Source organism: Chaetodon auriga, chromosome 2 (assembly GCF_051107435.1).
Source record: "Chaetodon auriga isolate fChaAug3 chromosome 2, fChaAug3.hap1, whole genome shotgun sequence".
Taxonomy (NCBI): Eukaryota; Metazoa; Chordata; class Actinopteri; order Chaetodontiformes; family Chaetodontidae; genus Chaetodon; species Chaetodon auriga.
Window position 1 is genome coordinate 8,819,063 of NC_135075.1, and position 17,633 is coordinate 8,836,695.

At 43.5% G+C, this 17,633-nt stretch overlaps 1 protein-coding gene across 4 annotated transcripts in view; it reads right to left on the bottom strand.

Moving 5' to 3' along the window:
* The window catches only part of foxp1b (forkhead box P1b), a 145,433-nt gene that overhangs the window by 98,573 nt on the left and 29,227 nt on the right, over positions 1-17,633 (bottom strand). For all 4 annotated transcript variants that reach the window (XM_076752739.1, XM_076752770.1, XM_076752759.1 and 1 more), the window contains one exon: positions 13,350-13,393. The gene's annotated coding sequence lies outside the window, so the exon portion shown is untranslated. The remainder of the gene's footprint in view (positions 1-13,349; positions 13,394-17,633) is intronic.

Consider the following 17,633-nt stretch of genomic DNA (forward strand, 5'->3'; position numbering starts at 1 on the left):
TAGCCTGATACCTTTAGAGGATCAGGTGAACCAAATAAATGTTTCCATTCTCTATGCAAATACCACCAGCTTCATTGTAATTGTGGGCGACACAAAAAAAAACATGCAAACACCCTATTTTCAGAGGAAAAGGACAATCAGAAGGGGTTTTTGCTATGGTAATGCACTGCTGTGGTTGCATACAAGCACGAACAAAGACTCATTTTATTCTGTCCACAAACCTGTGAAGTGGACTTCCCTATTTGTGAAGGGGTCACGGCTTCACAATATGCTCTCTAGTCCCAGATATGTTATCAGTGCCTTTGGCTTTGTTGTAAGATTGCATGTTCAAAATATGAATTAATACCCCTCCAGTGAAACGCACCCAATCCCAACAAAAGGCCTGCATTCACTGTGGACAGCTCTTCAGCTCCTCTAATGGACAGGCTCTCCTCTCTCTTCACACAGTGCAGACAAAAAGATGAGGGCCCATGAATATTTACCACTAAGTAAAGTTATTCCATTAATTACTCCAAGCACGCTTAATACTGTATCTGTGGCTACTTCTGTGGCGGCTCGTTAATGAACCTTCACACATCATTACCATATTAATTAATGCTCAACTCAATGGTTGTCAATAGGAGGCTGCCACAGTTGTCTCTGGGTTCTTCACAGCGCATGCGGGATGTTTCGATCACTCAGTATAAGCGTCTGAATGGATTCGCGGTATCTATTTATCATGCCAGGGCCTACATGTGTATGGATAAAAGAAAAAAAAAAAAGTAGCGGCACTGGTTAACACGCCTCAAGGCTGGTGGATCCGTATTAAGAGCATTGTGTAAATAAGAAGAGGGCGTAGGAGAGTTTTAGTTGAGGAGAGTCAGTGATATCTATATACAGGGTCACTGGTGTTTGTTTTTAGGGTGTGTGCAGGAGATTTTCCAAGTCACTGTCTGTGCTCTGAAACACAGGAAAATCTAAAGCATGACTCACTTCTCGACAAACGCAGCTGCTTACTGTATGATCTGATCTGCTAAAAGGGCTGACTGCACACTATTTTCTCCCTCTTTTCTTCTGGGCTTTTATTAAGAAGGACTGATTAAATGAAAAACATGGCTAGGTCTCGTAAAGACCAAAAAAAAAAAAAAAGGCAGCATTTGAAAAGTGAAAAAACAAGCATTGTTTTTTTTTGTTTTTTTTCTCTTTTTGATGTGATTGGCAGGATCCTGGCATTATATTGTAACACCCACACAGACTGTAAACAACAGCACTTTCTGTCACGCAAACAGACTGAAAACCCACCAATTAAAGCCAGCTTCAATCCAGCCAGCCCTTATTCTGGGTGCTTTTTTCTAATACTTTTTTTTTTTTCTAAGCTTAAAAGGCAACAGTGCAGTCTGGTGAATGTCAGGCCTGTCTGATCCCCCAGATTCTTTGGACCTGCCCTCACATTTTGCTGAGCTAAGAACAAAGTACACAGAGTGCACACAGAGAGCTTTGCTGCCTTAATACCAAGGAAGTGGAATTTCACTCCTAACCCAAAACAAACAAGGCCACACATTTCTTTACACTATTTAAATGAGCTCATTGAATACAAAAAGTCCGATCAAGCTGATATTGAGCGCACACTGCTCTGTGTCTAACGTATTGATCCACGAGAAACAGAAAAACTACACTTTGTGACTTATTTCGTCTGCTGAGGAGTCGCAGCTGGGGCAGCTCGGGTCCCCGCGGTTGAAGAAAGTCTCACACTTAGCACGTGAAATTAGATCAGCGCAGTCAAAAAGTTCAACCCTGATCATGCACGTACAGTAGAGCACGCACAAGGCCAACACAGGGAACGTTATGCAATCCTATTTTTATAACCAACCCCTTTCCACCTTGTCAAGTCGGAGGATTGTCAATTCTGCCCAGCCGTATCAGGTTTCCACTCTCGCCCAGGTCGCAGCTCCTCTCTGACCACAGATCCTGTGCGCTATTAATATCAATAAGCTGCAGATTCCATTTCCCCAGACAAAGACAAAGGCAGATCAAGAGGCGATGAGTGAGGGGAGGAACTAATACCCTCACGCATCACCGAGGGGTCGCCACTTGGTATCACCTCCAACCCTGCTGCACATGAACTCATTCACACTGTGCTTCACCAGCGTGCAGGCGCCGATACACGCACCCACAGCTAATATAAGCTAACTGCTGGCAGATGTTTTTCAATCATTTGTGATCAAAAATCAGGTGAAACTTCATGTGATTTTTGTACTTATCTCCCATGTTCTTCTTCTTTCTTGTTGCTATTTATTCAAATGTGTGAGGGCACAGAGATACTGGGCTGAACGGGTTCAGGCTCATTCAGGCTCTTTGAACGAACAAGCTTCACCCATAATGTCTGTGCTGAATGCATTTAGATTTGACACACATCTGGGGCCACAGCGAACAGTTCTTTCATCATGGATGAATCTGTCAATGATTTTCTTGATCAATCATTTTGTCTACAAAAATGTCTGAAGAGTCAGAAACATCCATCACAATTTCCCAAAACCTACGACGACGTCTTCGAATTGCTTATTTTGTCTGACCAACAGTCCAAAACTGATTCAAAAGTGAACAGTAAACTCTCAGCTATGTTTCTTTAAAGAATGACTCAAACAATTGATGCAATAATCGTTTCAGCTCTACACACAACTGTTCTCAGCATGCAGTAGTAACTCCTACTCAGGACTTAGAGTAAAACCGTGCACCAACTCTGTCAATCACTTACAGAACACGCCTTCAAACACACCTGCACGGACATGCACACACATACATCCACCAGCGTCCCATAAAAGGCAAGGAGGAGGAGGAGGAGGAGGAGGAGGAGAAAAAAAATGAGAGAAACTGAGTAAAGACAATGAAATCTTTACAGACTCACCCATGAACAGCTAAACAGACTTCCATCATGTTCATGAAACTGTATATTGACGCAGATTCCCTCCAAGCACTGAGTGTTTTGAAATCCACTTCTGAAGAAGAGGAGAAAGCTGCCAGTGAAAGTAGCAGGTATGGAGTAGTTGAAGTAGTGTGTGTGGTAGCTGAGAGTGTCTGCATGTGTGTGTGTGTGCGTGTTTTAGTGTGTGCATGCATGCGCGTGCGTGCGTGAGAGAGAGAACCAAAGCCCAGGCTGCCGTGTTGAGAGGGACTGGAGGTATGTGGTCTTAACACAACAAAAGATGGTGCCTTGCTCCAGATTAAATATGCAGGAAGAGGCCCCTTTGCATAAACACAAACACTCAGCAAATGAAGAACTGGCACAGAGCAGATGCCTGCTGAGAGCCCTACCTGTCCTGGCCTCTTTTAATTAGACAAGAGCAGGCAGAACAAATGAACATCAGCACGGTCACACAAGGAGGAACAAAAGGAAGGGGGGAAAAAAGAAAACACTTCCTCAATCCTCAAAAATGTCCTTAATGAGAGGAACAGAAGTTTGTAGAGAAGCTGTAAAAAAGGCTGCACAAATTTCATAAGTCACAAAGGGTTTTTTTTTTTCTTTTTCCTGGTATGACTGTCGCTGTGCAGGAGCATTCTACGTTTAAATAAACTCTGCTAATTATTTTGCCAACATTACTGTGTCAGATTGTTGATAAAGCTCTATCTGACATCTGATTAAAAAAAAAAAAAAAAAACCCTGTACAGACGGATGTAACCAGAGCATGAAGACTTCAACATGAAACTGTTTAATTACAACCTAAAACACTAATTAAAATTTAAAATATCAAATTTAATTAATTTAAGTAGGCCACTTTTTGGTGTTGGGTTTTCATTAAATTATGTCTTGGATAAAAAAATACACCTTGTGATCCTTCAATTCATCTTACATTAGCTTCTCCTCCACACACCTCCTAGTGGAAATGGGCAAAAATAATTGCTGAATTGAAGAAAAAAAAAGGAGAGATTTATACCAAAGTCCGTTGTCCTTGTCTTCCTTTCTGAGGTCTCTCTCCCTCTCGCTTATTGTCTTCATCTATCTGTCTCTCCCTATGTTGTTTTCTCATTTAGGACAGGAATGCAGAAGCGTGTGCTATTGGGGGGGGTGCCAGAGTTAAAAAAAAAAAAAACCCTGAGGAGAATGAGAGCTGTGTCCCTCCAGAAAAACCCGGAGAGTGGCGTCAGATGCTGAGTGACACATACTGATGTGGCCAGTCAAATATGTCATTTTCATGTGAAATCCTCTCAAATGGATCAGGGGGAAGGGAGAGGGGGCCGTGGGTGAGGTGACACTCGGCGAAGGGAGGCCGTAAGGGGGGAGAGAGGGAGAAATGGAGGGGTGAAAGGGAGTCAGAGAGAGAGAAAGGAGAGCAGAAATGAGACCTCTGGAAAATAAACAGGGTGTAGGGTTTCAAAGGCGAGGGGGACACAGGCATTCCATTGTTCAAGCCAATTATCAGTGGAAAATAATAACAACAGATGGATCCAGAGCGGCCAACTTGTGCCGGAGCACCCTGGCGCTGGAGAACAGATGATGAAATGTGAGAGTCCTGTTGGATGGGATGGGGCGTGTGCGGGGAGGGGGAGGGGGGGGGGGGGGTGCTGCCCCACAGTCACATACACACAGCTCCACACACCAGATGTGAACTTCCACAAGGACAGCTTAATATGTGCTCTCTGGCCACCACTTGTGCCGCGCCGCTCGGGCATACCAGACAACGGCTCGGTCAACACCTCCATGTGTTCAGAGGGGGCGTCTGAAGTCACATGACACATATGGCTCCCGTGTTGCCGTGTGATAAATTCAGATCTGTGCATTCCTTTTATGTTGAACAGAGCAGGGTCATTTGATGGCGAACACATGCTTGTTGCTGTAAGTGGAGCGCTTTAACAACACCACAATGTGGAGTAGTTACAATCAAGACATATTCTTTTTTCTTTTTTTCTTTGGCCCCAGATTTTCTTTTATTCAAATCAGCTCACATCCCACATGACCTGTTGTGATGTTTTCATTTGATGTTTTCCAGCATGTCTGACGTTCGCAGGCAGGCAGATGCAACAGTGCAGCGGAGACCTCATTGACTCGGGCTTCATTCACACATCCCTCATATCAGCCACAGACTGACAGGCAGCGGAGGGGGCTGCAACCTTAAAACAAAACCAATTCTCTGTGTGCCTTGTCAAGGGTGGGAGATGTCTGCAGATAGCAGTACAAAAGATCTGCCCTTCCTTTTCACAAGAAAAGAGAAGTTTTCGTTTCATTAACTCCAGACTAAAGTGTAATTATCTCCCTATAGACCTTAATCACCAACAGAAGGATAATAGAACAAAAAGCAGTTTCTTCTTCAGTCATTAAAGTTTTTTTTTTTATGTTGTTGTTCTTTTTTCTCAGCTCCGCACTTTAGATGAGTCAATCAAATAATGCAAAAGAACCGTGGGGGCACAAGTAAAGTCTCATTTTCAAATCTAGCTGGGTGCAGAGGGCGAGAGAAGATAAAACAGGCTCCTTTGCTTGAGTACGCCAACTTTGGCTGTTTGGCCCGATGACCAGTGGAGGCCACTGAGAGCGGAGGCCGGCGTACACACACACACACACACACACACAGTCACACACACACACACACACACACGGACAGCTGAAGTGCTAAATGACAACGACTGAAAATGCTTGAAATAAAATCGGGCTGAACATCAAAACACCACTTTGGAACTGTATATAATCTAAATGACTAAGATTGCTTGAAGGTGCTTGTGATACTGTATCCCCAAATGATAAATCCCTGGAGAATTGCACATAAGGATTTCTATGGAAGAGGAAAAAAAAGAGGAATGGAAAACTTTGCCTAGATTTAATTAGCTTATGAGAAATAATTGCCATTAGCAAGTCTTGTCAAATGGGGTTGAGGCATTTTGCTGGGGAAAAAAAAGTCATATTTTTGGACGATGAGGAGACAAAGGGTTTTCAAACAGGAACCGACGAGCCATCAGCCGTTTTAGTGCACTGAGACTGAGGTCGAGTTAATTAGACTATTGTCATTTTAATCAGGACAGCTCGGCGGCCATCACTTCCTGAAAGAGCCAGTGGACTTTAAACGGCTGAGGGATTTTTTTTTTTTGTGTGCGTGTGAATGCATGTGCATGTGTACCGTATATGTGTGTGTTGGGCCCGAGGTGTCACCCGGCTATGGGTTATGGAGTATGGTCTGGTTCTCTCACATGCTTAGAACATTAATGAGCTGGAGACACACCAAGGAAACAAAGACGCCTGGAGGATCACCAGGGGAAACTACTCGCCTCTGCTCTACTCATGTCTCTGTTCATTTGAAAATAATTTAAATATCAAATATTTGAAATAATTTGCTTCTCCCTGGCTATCAGATTTTGAATAGAGAGTCTTTCATGTCTTCATTATTATGTTCTTCACTGGCATTAGCATTTAAAACATAATTAATGTAACCATATTTTCTAGGTGCTTGCCATTATGTTACAATAATGGTTTACTTTTTTCTGATTTCCATATTTTATGAATACAATCGGCAGCTCGTAATAACAAACCAAAGAATGGCAAATGATATATCAAATCTTTGCTGAATATCATTAATCTAAAGAGAGTTTTAATCAAAACTGACAAAGAACTGGGTTTAACCTCCCCTCGTCTCGCTAAATGAAATTTACTCCGTGCCACCTTCAGTGACAAAAAATAAGGTAAAGACGGTAAAGCAGACGCCTGTCTGATCTGAGTTCAGCCACCAGCACACAGAGGCAGAGCAGAGGGGTGGAGCTGAACACCAGAGCTGGCAGAGGAGCTCTGTCAATCAGCAGGGGTGATAAAAGGGCCGGCCCTACATTAACACCAAAACATCTTTGCAACTTTTCCCCTGGCCATAGTTCAGGTCAGCTGTGGACAAGGTGACAATTGTAACCTGCAGACAAATGCTGGTGAAGTCCCCCCCGTGACACTGCCGTCAGCCCCGGGGCAGGACTGGCCAATGACATTAGCCAAGCGTCTGAGCACAAAGTCGACTCGTGCAATATTTCATATTCAGCGACCTCCAGGGAAACGGCATTAAAGGGGATTGGAGCAGTTCTAGCACATTTGACTCCATGCCACTTTTTACTGTGTCTGTTTATGATTATATTAATAGTTCCGTAAGTTCATCGTTTTTAACATTAGGCATTAATATTTCACAGGGAGTTAATATTAATCTGATCAGAAATTATCTTCCTTCAATAATTCAATACACACATTAATAATTCAGTAAAAAGAATGTTCAGCATATTTGAGGGGAAAAAACTGGAGACGTTCAATAACTAAATGAGAGAAAATGAAGTCGAAGAAGTCACATTAGAGCACAGAGTTAGCTAAATACAGTAAAAGCTAAATCTAAATGCCAGTGTTCCATGAGTAACTTCGGCTGGAATGCAGCCTGTTAGCGAGGCCAGCTAACGAGCACAAGTCTTTTAAAAAAAAAAAGACAACATCATGGAAAAAAAAGGCAAAGCAACCTCCTTGTTTCACCTTAAACTGCTTTGTAATCCAGACCTAAATGCACTGACTAACGTGGGCTGGCACGTTGCTGGATCTGCATGTGTATATTCACAGATAGGGAAGACATGCAGACCGTGAAGCCTCTGCGCCATTAAAACCCCTGAACTGCCCGAGTTCCTCCATAGGAGATTTACAGGGATTAGATGGTGAAATAAGGGCCTAATCTTTATTTGACAGGGAAGCCAATCTCTGGCTCGCTGGTCAACCCCTTGCGGTAGGCCCCACTCTCACAACTCACTTTCATTGCTACATGCCTCAGGCTTACTTAACACAACATTTAGGATGCATATTGTGCCTTGTATGAAGTCTCAATTTAATTTTCACACAAAAAAACAGACAAAAAAGGGTCGTTTTGTGAGACAGAAGCGTGCAGATACAAAGTGCTCCAAAGACTTATTCCATATATGATGTCTTGGGTCACAGCCTTACCTGCATGTGAGTACATCTTGATGGCTATTTCCTTTTGTAATTTTCCCTCTTTTTTTTTGAGTCTAAGCTATGCCTGATTGAAAATCTAACCAATTTCCATGTGCAGTTTTAATGGCAGATGGAAAGAGATATTTCATGGAGATGTATAGTCGAGACTGATAAACTATTAATCACAGCGCTGGACAATGACACCAGCTAAATTTAAACACAAAGTGAAAAGGCGCCAAGTAACAGCCTCCCTTATTCCTTCAATTATTCATCGCTGTGGGCTGTTATTGCACAGCATATAGAATTAAAAATTGGAGATTCCACTTAATTACAGTGCGTGCTGATGGTGGCTACAGATGTCACAGCTTGTAGTGGTAATCCTTTACTATGCTTAACCCTGTCACACAGTGGCCGAGGCCCTCTCCTGCCCGTCTGTCCCTCTTCCTCTCCACATCCCTCTGCTCAACGCTTGACCTACAGAGTCACTGCCAAGATGATGAAGGAGGTGAGAGGGTGAAGAGAGTGATACATAAGACCAGCTTATTTAGTGTAATGTGTATAAATGCAGTGTAAAATATGCAAAAGGATGCCTTGTGACATCTGTTGATGACTTTGGTGTTTTTGTACTGCAACATGTCACGTTTCAGCTGGTGGCACTATTTTCTTTCTTCCTGGGAGGAGAAATTATTTCTGGAGCACCTTGTTTGTTTCTATAGTAAAATACTGCTAATTTCAGTTCACTTGTGGCTCCACTGTGTCTGATTCCAGCACTAAGTGGTCTACAGACCTTCAACCAGCCAGTCTCCACTGTCAACTTCTCTGTGTTTGTTGCCTTGTTTGTCCTTCATTGTGACTGGTTGAAAGCAGGTGTCACTCAGTACTTTCAAATTTTTGGAAAAACAGCACAAGGTGCACTACCATTATCTCTGCAACTTGGCTTCATCAGAGGCTTCTCCTCTGTTTTTCCCTGTAACAGCAGTGACGCAAAGACGTACAAAATAATGTCAAAATACTTTATTACCAAAGTGGTAGTCGCCTATGTAAATAAAAACCAGGTTAGACTGATACTGACGTATTATGTGCAATAATGACACTTGAAGTAACGTGGTCTGCAGTTAAAGAACTAGCTCACAAAGTCCGTACAATTATCACATGTCATTTTCCTATGACTGGCAGACAAAGGCTTTGTTTGTGGGCTCCATATCCTCCACTCAGTGCGTCTCCCTCACTATCTCTCTCCTGCTCTCTTCCTTGTATCACCCCCAGCTAACAGTAGCAAACAGAGTTGTACGCAAATACTAAAAGCCATCATGCATTATATTGTTTGGTGTTAACATTTGAATATTTAAATGGTGTGTTTTAGATCTAGATGTCCCCATTTCAATTTCCATATACTGTACATGCTGAAGGCAGACAGTTGAGTTTGCCCACATGGCAGGTTGATGACTTTGTGAGCATATTTGCATCTTTTTCTACACACTATTGGTTTGACACACCATCATTTTCATCATTATGTTCTTGCTTCATACTGATGGTGCTTGTTAACAATGCAAGTTACCTATGTTTAATAAATGACTACTGTATGTGGCCTGTGTCAGAGCCACAGAGCTGAATATGTGAATCACCCACGTACATGCCACTTAACCAAATTGGCAAAGCTGATAAGCCATATTTACATAGCAGTGTTGCTGGGCGTGATTATTATCAGTAAAACTTCCCCCCACGCTTTAATGGAAAGTTGGGATATAACTTAGTGTGGGTTACAGCTGCCCTCAGGAAAATAGCTCAATTACACCTGTGGATATAAACACTCATGTGGCTGTCGGAGTGGTAAACAGATGTGGGGTGACAGTCTGTAGTACATGATCAGTCAAGCAGCTGTGGCTGTACCTTCATTCATTCACTTGTTCTGATGATGGAATCCTATTCTCCCCCCACGGCTCAACATGCAGCCACACTCTTTGCTTACGGGCCAGTGGCAATGGGCAGATTAAGCTGCTGCGAATATCATTAACATGTTCGCTGTGCAAAGCTAACGCCTGCTGCACTTTTACTGCCGCTGTCAAACAGTCAAACAGTTTGCATGAAGTGGACATCACGGATGGACCGAGTGGAACTTTAGTCCCCTGTCTGCTCCGATGCGGAGAAACCACACTGCATTACCAACTTCTTTCCAAGCTGAAAAAAAGACAACACAAGAGCTTTCACAATGATGTCATATGATGTTATTTTGTCTTAGCGCACTGCGCATTTGTACTCACGCAGCGTATTGAAAAGGACATCGCCTTTGGCTGTTGTCTCATTGGGAGCCTACCTGTCACACGGCTGATATGACGCTCTTTGAATGCAGCGCGTACATGTGATCAGAGCTGCAGCAAGCACAGATGACAAAGTGACTAGGGGTGTCAAAGCAGCCTACAAACAGGCCTGTCCTCTCCCAGACAGGAAGCTGGGAGCAGCAGAGGCGCTGCCTTGTCTCATCTGCCAGCAGCGCTCGCTGCCTCATCACAGCAACCATGTCTGATGGTGTGCACAACTCCACGCTGGACGGCTGTTTTGATTTCAGCCTGTGTGACACATCTGTTGCTTGTCACGTTGCGTTGCGCCTGTCTGCGAGCTGAGCGCGACCGGGGCAAATGCGCCTCTCATCCTTCTGTCCGTGTTTACAAACAGGGCTCGCGCTTACAAACAGGCCAGCATGGTACACATCGCGCGGAAGGTCAGGAGGCCTTATGAGACGCTACGTGCACCTGTGCGGCTGGTGTCACAAGCCATCAATCCCGCCGCAAGCGTGTGGTGTGTAGGCTGCAGAATGTGAGTGCTCTCTGCGTTAAAAGATGCATTATCTGCTAATAAAACTTGGATGAAATCTTGAGTAGAAGTCAGAGGTAATTGCGGTGTTGATTGTATATAATGGGAAAAAAAGAAAGGTATGGATCTTGGTCACTTTTACATCTTTTAAGTATTCCCCATCATTGTACACTGTCTACTGAAAATAAATGATTTCCCTGCCATGTCTAATTGAGAAAATTTGCTCCAGCTGTAAATCAAATCTCCATCTAGGATGCATTCTTAACAATGTGGTCTTTATGGGCTTTTAAAGAGCTTTGCAAGAGCCTTTCGCAAAACTACCAAAATCAAGGATATTCTCTGCAAGACTCCCACTGTCAGCTGAAATACATGAGCAATGACCATGGCTAATTGGATCCATCCCATCCATCCATCCATCTATGAAGTACACATGCTATATCAGCGAAAATCAAACGACATTGTTTCACTCAGTGTACGGCAAGCCCAGCGCCAAAGAGCCAGAGAGGTATTTATTAATGGGTTGTTACAGTAGCTTAGCAGGGGTGCGTTCACAAGTGCTTCATTTCTATGTCCTTGTCTTTCCAATCAATATTCAAAAGTGCCTCGTAATTACACGTTTAGGATTCATTTACATGCAAAGTGCCAGTGTGGCCATAAAATGCAGTGGAAAAGTTCTGTCAGTGCGATTTATTTATTTTTTTTATTGATTTCGCTTTTTTTTTTTTTTTTTAACTCTTTGCTATTTCTACAATTTTCCCCCCGTTATTGTTATTAAAAAAAAAAAAAATTAAAACAGAATTATTTGATTTTCAAAAAATAAAACAGCAAAATGAGAAAACTCAGGTTCGTCTACACGAACGATTTGCATGAGTACCAAGCCCCAGCCTGTTATGTAAATGCAATCCCTCTTAAGAGGGTGGGGAAAAATTTGAGATGGCTCATTTACATTGTCAAATGACACAACACTCATACTTTCCATTTACTATCAGACTGTTTTGCAGGCGAGCTAACGTGGAAACGATCAGTGTGTGTCGCTCCTCGCCACCGAGCCAATGTAACAATAGCGCTGCAACACAGACTGAAATCGCGCTGGATGCTGTACAACATGATCGAACACCGTGACTGCCATTTTGACCGGCCCCGTCAGACCACAAGACAACACGGAGCAGCGCTGGCACGGCAGGGAGGCACAGCGCTGCTATGGGGCCCTAATATATTCAAAGAGGGATCATTTACTTAAGGCTTGCATCCAAGGATCAGTCTGGCCTTCATTAGCCTCAATCTGACACGGATGTGGACAACATGTTGGCTTGCCACATGAACACTGCCCCTCCTTCCTGCAAAACCCCCAAACACTCAACTCCCCTCCCCTCTCTGAGACCTGCACAGCAAATTCCTCTGGAAATATCACAGGTTGTTAGCATTCCAGAGAGAATTTTACATGGGTGTACACTCAGGCCTTAATTAGAGACACTATTTGATCATTCAGCAGCTGGGCTTTATTAAAAATACGGGATCACGTCGGCCTACAGTCACCCCCGGCTCAATGTGAAAGAGCTCACAGAGGCAGAAGAGTGTATGAAACAAGAATATGAATATTCATTACATGATACATAGGATCCCTGTACGGGAAATCTACACCCCATCAAAACACTATTTACACCCAGTTTAGAACAACATCTGGGTCTGCTGGAACATCTTGGCGATATTGGTATTTCATTTCATATCACCCGTGTCATCCACCTCTCCATATGAAGGAGATGGGTGGATTTTCTTCTTCTTCTTCTTTTGGTATCATTTTTATTCTATCTGCAGAAAAAGTGTTAGTATGACCTCCAATTAGAGTTTTAATGTCTCATGATGGTTTCAATGTCGTTTCAGAGCCTTTTCTATCCTAACTCTGCAAAGGCCTTGATGTTTTTAATACGTTATATGTACGTAACGTATATTTAAATAATAAATATCTCCAACCTCAATCCAAACACAACATTTCAACCTTTCTCAGAGGTCCACCGAAAGCCTCAACCTAATTGTCAGCACAGAACCTGAGCTACATCGACCTGAATAGAACCGAGGAGATGTAAACTGTATCTGACCAAGGTCGACAGGGACTATAAAACAAACAGCGGGTTTAAGGTGAAGTCTTCCCTGCGTGAAGGTCAGCCATGTTTTGTGTTTACACTACACTGCAGGCTTTGAAATTGTTTTGCAGTGTGGAGTCTGCCCAGGGTCATTGTTTGTTTTTGACGTGTTTATACACCACACAAGGAGTAATGACTTCTAGGATAGTCAGGGGATGCGGACACAATCCAGCACACTATCTGCAAGTTTCTTTACTTTTCAGGTTCACAGACTCATTTCAACATGGGCACAGCCATTGTCGTCATGTCCAGCATCATTCAAAGCGATGTAAATATGCAACTGCATCAGGAAGTGAGGAAATCGGTTACTATGCAAAACCTTCCTTATCACATCAAACTCACAACAATTTCCACATGATGGCCTTCTCTGAGAAGACATTAAAACACAGTTTGTCCACAAGTTAGGAAAGAGCGATGAGTGAATGCAAAAATGCTAAACAAGTAGTGTGCAATCTGGCCTGCGCTGTTTACTGACGTGCACAAGAAGTACTTACTTTGATCTGTGGCTCCACAGGATGTCACCACTGGAGTCTCCTGGCTGGACCGGCAAGCGGCAGATAGAAGGGGAGGAGAGAAGAAGAGGAGACGAGGTTAGGAAGGAAAGTCAGGGGGTGGGGGTGGTAGAGAGGAAAGACACAACGGAGCAACAGTGGAAATGTGACAGACAGAAAAGCAAACACAATCACCTTATTCGACAGTAACAGTGCAGTCACCTCAAACGCTGTTTGACTGATGGCTGTTAAGCGTGTGAGTGTACACACACACACACGCACCTCCGAGTGTGAGAGCAACAAGAGTGCAGGGACGCAAAACAGGCTTTCAGATGAATGTTCATCACGGCAGAATTAAATAGGTTTCACCCCCCCCTCCAAAGAAAAAAAAAAAAAAAAAAAATCTATGGCTACATATTTAGCATCTCAAACCAGAAGTCCCCTGATTAAACAAATAATGACACATTCCACAAACTGTGACTGAGTCCAAATTAATTTGAGCATTGGACTAATTGCATTTAAACACTGCTCCTTCCTAACCTTAGATCAAGCACTTTTTAATTACTGGCTTCTGAAGACTGAATCCCTATAGCGTTGATGGGAAAATAAAAATAGTCTTCTATTCATATATATTTTAATCATATCGTACATAAATGGAGCGCCACCACAGTGAACACTCTGAAATAGCCTCTTCGGGGTATTAAACTGCCCTTCTCAAATCACCGCACGTTAGCACTCAGCCTCTCACAGCTGAGCTCTGTCATTCAGTCCCACTGCCCCATGCCCCCTTAGCCTTAACTCCTTCCCTCCGTTTGCAAACACAGAGGGAAGAAACAGCAAAATGTGTTTCCTGAAAGGGAGGAGAGGTGGAAAAAGCCCATCCTGCCCCGAGAATCACCGCCGCCCCACCAGAGCCGCCGCCACTGGCCTTTCTGCAGAGGCAGCAAAAGTTCCCCGAGAGGGGAGTGTCTGCCAACTCAAACAGGGCTCATTCTCCTCTCTGTGGGCCGCCAGCCGCCCATGTGGGCCCGCGCTGGGCTTCCTGAGGGCTCGCTGCAGCTGGAGCACTTTCAATAAAGGTAACAGCAATGTCACAGCTACTGTAAACTTGCTAGGCTGCTCCTGTCAGCAGGACGTTCCCAATCAAAGCAGAAACAACCCCACCTAAAACACAACAGTTCTTTTTTTTCTTTTCCACCGGCCCCGAGTCCCGACTTCCCACGACTCACAAAGAGAGCGCACAGGCGAGAGGGCAACCACTGTTCCCTGATCTTGCCAAACAAAATGCCAAGAGACCGGGAGTGACATTCAGCTCTGGGGTTTAAAAATATGAGCAATTTGAAAATGATTAGAGTCTTATTTTATTGTTGAGCGCCTGACACAAGAGAGGAAACCAGAACAATCAAGCCGGGTGACTTTTTTTTTTTTTCAGCTGAATTTAGAAACACTAATTAGTTTTGCTCTCGTAAAGCCAACCTGAAAACGACCAATTAGAAAGTGAAAATGAGACGTGCAGAGGAAACAAGAGCTTGTCATTTCCACCGCTTAAGTCCCATATGCACAACTTTACTGTGATGACTTTCACACACACACACACACAGACACGCACACACACACAAGCTCGAGATGATTGGCATGCCGCCTACTAAATCTGGTGTCACGTACACACTCTGACCAGTTAATGGCACTTTAAATCAAATGGCATTTTGCTTAGTTAGAAGGAAACTATTACAGATCTGTATGGCCACATCAAACCCAGGCTGAGCAGCTTGGGCATGCAGATGTCTGAAGCACCAGGCTGGGGAGAGGATACAGCCCACCAGGCTGACCACAGCACCAGCTGGTTTCAGCTATAGACCTACCAGGGCCAAAATATTACCCCTCACAGGTGCCTTGTTTCTATGAATTTCCTCTTTCAAGGGTACCAGAATAATTCCTTTGCATGTCAGATTGTTTCAGACAGACCTCTGGGGCTTTTACCTTCCTTTACTTATATCTCATGCACATCTAGTATGTTCCACCTGCTCCGTGGTGTTAGCCACTCATTAGAAATGAACGTAAAAAATTGTGTAAGTTATCTTCAGGAATCTCACTGCTATTCCCCGAGCGAACAGTGGCGAGTGTTTCATCACTGTCTGACTGAAGACGGATGGCCTGTCAGTGCCTTCCCCTGTCCAGGATCCAGCTCCTGGGCTGGGAAGTGGCTAAAAAAGGCCCAGGCTACACTTTCCAGGCCTGCGCCTTTTACTGGGAGTAATTCTCAGATGCCAGGTCGCTGCCAACGTCCTTGCAGCCAATGGCAGAGAGGCCAGCAAGTTCACATTAACTGCAGAGTGTAACTGCGCTGAACATCTGCTCATGAATGAGAGCGCTGCCCACTAACTCAGCGAGTTGAGGCCCACTGATGAAAAATTCAACGTTCTCCTGGCTGGCACGCTTGTTTTGCACAATTCTCTTGAGCCCCCAGAATTATATTAAGAGAATTTCAGCACGGCCTGGTGTATCTGAGAGAACAGCTGGCACTGAAAAGGGATCTGCCGCTCGGCGAGAGCTGGGGGACTTCACACAGGATCTGCCTTCTCCTACACCATTTGTCCTTGAAGGAAAAAAATCTCAGTGTTAAGCACCCAGGTAATAATAAGAAAGCAGAGGCTACATTTAGCTGATTACACCAGCCATGTGTGCTACAGAGGACGGAGCATAACCGATGAAGACATGAATCGATATGGAGTGGAAAGAGAAGACAGAGGGGAAATTGTGACAATAAGTAGCTCCCCCAGGAGACCCATTCGCTACACTTGTCCTTTGTTTGGCTTGTTTAGCTCATTAGATTGTTAACTAGGAAGGATCTGCCCCCAACCCCACAATATGGAACTAGTCTAATCAGAAACAGAAGCAGCCTGTTCAGGGGGCGACTACATCAAAGACATTGGAAAGTATGAAAGCAGTCTCACAATCCTGTCCTTCAATTGCTGCAATTATGTGCCTCATAAGTTTATGATTCTACCGGAGAGACAAAGTGGACAAAATGTATCATCCACTCTTCGCCAAAGACAGCGATTTTACTATGAGATAAAATCTCCAACTCCTAACTCGACGTGTACGTGAACTGACAGTCTCTCCTCTGAGGATGATGAAATAGTTTCCCAGTTTAAAAATGTTAAGTTTAAGGAAGTGATGACTCCTAGCACACACTAAGAATAAAAGATTACCACACTCTGTAATTTCACTTCTGTCTTTCTGTGAAATACAGTTAACAGATTTCTATATGTCAGCACAGAACACAACCTGAGTGACTCCATGAAACTTTGAGCTCATTGTTGGTTCTATCTTAATCTCGCCTCTCTCGCACAAAGTACTGAATCATGTGGAAATCCTGGCAATATCCCCCCCCCCTCCTAAAAAAAGATCTGTGAATGTAATATTGCCACTGAAAACCAAGGGGATGTCTGGAGAGAAGCTCATTTAGCTGGTGACAAATGACAGCACTTTGTCTTCCTGACAAGATCCCTCCTTCATCAAATGTCCAACTTCACATGGAAATAGGAAATCACACATTATCACACTGACAAACAATTACAACCATGTCATTAGCGGCAACCCTGGGCCTGAAACCATTAAGAAAACACAATGTTGCACACCACGCTAACCATCAGAAGAAACACAGGATGTAGATGAAAAGACACTGACGAATCAATCATGACACAAACAACCTGATGCTTAGACTTTAGGAAGGATCTAAATGTTGGGAATGAGGGGCGATAACAGCCCTGCGTGCCAACTAAATAAATCACAAAATAATCTCGGCCAATCAAAAGTTCCTCATCTCCGCATAAAGATTTATGTCTGCGCTGATGACAGAACAGTGCTTGCTTTATATTAAAAGTCAACACTTTAGAGGAGTTTCTCTCCAAGTGACTTAATCAGATACAGAGCATTAGTATCTTTTTTAATACATCTCCCAGTGTCAGGCAGCAAATGAAAAAGCTAGCCTCTGTAAATATGACTGCTTACTTCTAACACAAACATTGTTGACACCTAATGTAATTTCAGCGGGACATCCAACTGGAAGCACACCGGGGTAATATAATGCTCTTAATGAGAATTCCTTCCAGCTTGAGACCTTGGCGAGATAGCCATAATGCATGGCTTCTCTTTTTAATAAAATAATTGTTACAGTTATTAAAGATGAATCTCATCACAGTCGAGATGACAAAATAATTCATTACCAAAACCAAGGCTTTAAATAGCTGCAAATTATAAAGCCCTACCCCCCACCGCTTGAAA